Raw genomic sequence first — 3,196 nt, forward strand, 5'->3', positions numbered from 1 at the left:
CTTTAATGTTATGTTTTAAAGTTCACATTCTATTGATTGTATTTTAAGTTTTGTTTGAGAGTAAGCCATTAGTTTTATTCCTATCAATGAGTTAGCTGTTATTACACATAATAAGTGAAGGCAGCCATGTAAAGAAGGTCTGCATGGTGAAATGAGGTGGGATAATGCATAAAAGATGTTTATTGCGCCAGGAAGTCTCAGCAACAAAGAATGGATCGAGAAAATTGTAGAGGAAGTTGTTGATGAAAAGGTCATCACAGTCCATGCAAGAGAATGGTTCATGTCTTGGTGCAAGGAATAAGTGAAACCAACGTGTATTTATGAGATTTGAAATGTGTTATGGAATTTAGGAATTGAGCCTATGTTTAAACGAAATTGTATTCCTAGAAGGTTTTAAAAGCACCCTCATTAAGTGCTTTGATTTACGTTTTAAGTTTCCCTCCGCAAGTTGGAAAAGGTAAGCGATTGTTTAGAAAGGTAAGCGGTCGGGTAGACACACTACTACAATGTGTCAACTAATCCAGTGTCAAGAATAATGGAGGTTTACTTGACAGTTTCTAAGTGTCAAGTATAATTATACTTGACATTGAAAAAGCATTAAGTATATAATTATACATAACAGTTTTTATGCGTCAACTAATCCAGTGTCAAGAATAAGGAGGTTTTATTTTTGACAGGTTTTACACGTCAAGTGTACCTGACAGTTCATAGGTATCAAGTATATAAGGTTTGTTCAAATAAAAAATTATATATTTTAAAATATCCATATATTTTATCATTCACCTGTTTTGATGTCCAACAATATTAAAATACACATCAATTGAAAATTTGAAATCAACCCAAACTTTAAATCAACGAACTAAATATATTTTAACAAATTGCATATAACACAAAGTATATATAACAAGAAGAAACATCATTCATATTACAAAACGAGCTATGATCATCGTTCTTAATCATAAAACACAAAGTATATGTAATAATAAGAAACAGAGACATCACCCTCCTCCAAGCACCACAACACTCTTAGATAACTTCAAGGTTAAGGTCTCACCGATCGTTATTCTTAACTCCTTGAAATCTACAAACAAAATGAGAATAGCATTAAAACTAAGAACTTTAAGTCTAAACCAAATAATGCCTCCAATAAGCTAAAACTAATTCATATTCTAAACTTGCAAGAAGAGAAGAATAACGCAATATCATACTTTTTTAGCTTAAGTTAGTGTTCAAGATAGATTAAATTACCAACAAGCAAAAAAACTTGGGACTTTCTAAAGATAAACGAGAACAACAAAAAGAAAAGGCACAAATGAAGGAAAAATACCACATTAAAGTGCATTTGTTAACATACAAACAAATTCAGAGCCGAAATCACATTCTCAACCTTTCTCAATCTCAACTTACATTTTGGACAGTGAACATATGAAGAACATATTAAAGGAAAAAAAACAATAAAGACAATTTATCTCGATTATTTTGTAATATGGACGAATAAAAATCATAATAAAAAATATGCAAAGCCAAAATGATACCCTTAATCTTGTAACTTCTCAATGAAATGGACAAGCTTGACGTCATGACAATAGAGTGAAAATAGAGTGAAAAAAATAAACCTCCTAGAGTGAAAAAAAAAAAAACAAACCTCCTAGGCAAAAGAGCCACTTTTGTAACAATAGAGTGAAAAAAAATAAAAGGTTCATAGTGGAGGCGGTTTCCAATGACAAATTCAAACACATTAATTCAGAACCAAAGAGTCTGAAAACCAGGGCTACCCATGGCCAAATGAACCAATTCAATACACTCCTTGGCTCTCTACCAAAATTTCTACAAATTCCAAACATCACGACTCTACTCAACTATTCAAAAGTAAAATGTAGTCAATGAAGAATTAGATAAAACGAATTGAAATGTGTTTAACAAACCTTATCAATGTTTGCAGCATTGGGTTTTGTTCGCTCCTGGTGGAGTTGGCCTTTTTCGATGACCACGTGGTGCTCAAGCTTCAACTTACTAAAAGCCCTCTTTATAATACGACTTGTTAAGTCAATTCCACAGAATACTGATGAATACCATCATGAATATACCAACAAAAAATTAAGACCATCAGCAAGCTACCTCTATAGATTGATCAGCTGTTGCAAGTTTGCAAACATGTATAGATTTCAATTGACCTATTCAGTGCCACCTATCCATGGCCTGCAAATTCATTTGTGGGTTCTAGTGTATAATCGTAGTGTACATGGTGAATCAACTACAATGCAGAAACTGGCAATAAAAAAAAAATCCATGTAGTGTATGTCGAGAAAAGTACCCAATTGCTACCATAGAGCTAATAAGTATCTGTTGTAGTAAGGTTGATACCCAGACCACCAGCCTGTGTACTTGGAATAGATATTTTGTAGTTGCTGTTAACATCATTGAACTCCTGGATCTACATGTAGATAACTTAAATTGGTTAATTACGTAATCATTAATGCACCATCAGATCACCAACACTATCATGATGGAAATATTTGCAAAATTTGTAGTCTACCTGCAGTATGTAAAGGAAAATCCAATTAATTATTACATAAAAATGAATACAACACATTTTGTAGCATGCAAGTTCAACCAAACCAATTAATTATTACATACCAGATGGTTCGACTCTTATTTTTCAAAAATAACAAAACTATTTGGTTCTAAAAAATTCAACCAAACCAAAGAAAAGCAAAAAAGTAATCCACTAACTTCTACCCACTCTATGTGCTGGGAAAAAAGCCATCAACACTAGTATAATCTTAGAATTTCATTACTTCATCTTGAACGTTGATAGTATATTAGAGCAGGATAGTTAAAAAGAGTTAGAAACTTATCCATGAACCCCCTAGCTATTTAGCAACTTCAAAGCTAACTAAAACCAAGAGAAAATATCATCTCGCTAGTTATATACCATATGATAACTGATAAAACATGATAAGAAGAAAATATACCACAACATAATTAGCAGTTAAAACAAGCATATTGCATTTATATACAAACAGAGCATCTATATCATAAACATAAACATAAACATAAACATCTCGGTACTATTCCTACCATCTCCGAACTTCCTAATTTCATCTATAAAAAAATCTACAAACTTCCTAAAGTTCCAATTTCCTTGTTGGAACAAATTCCCTGTATTATATATTTTTATGTTTTTTTTATATCA

At 32.0% G+C, this 3,196-nt stretch overlaps 1 long non-coding RNA gene across 1 annotated transcript; it reads right to left on the reverse strand.

The window, feature by feature from the left end:
- Nucleotides 1-888: 888 nt before the first annotated feature.
- Nucleotides 889-2,518, reverse strand: LOC127149994 (uncharacterized). Its single transcript, XR_007821912.1, has 3 exons — nucleotides 2,315-2,518; nucleotides 1,926-2,199; nucleotides 889-1,081 (listed from the first exon to the last, which is right to left on the reverse strand). It is a non-coding gene; the product is annotated as an uncharacterized LOC127149994 (long non-coding RNA).
- Nucleotides 2,519-3,196: the final 678 nt, after the last annotated feature.

The sequence above is a fragment of the Cucumis melo genome, chromosome 6 (genome assembly GCF_025177605.1).
Source record: "Cucumis melo cultivar AY chromosome 6, USDA_Cmelo_AY_1.0, whole genome shotgun sequence".
NCBI lineage: Eukaryota > Viridiplantae > Streptophyta > Magnoliopsida > Cucurbitales > Cucurbitaceae > Cucumis > Cucumis melo.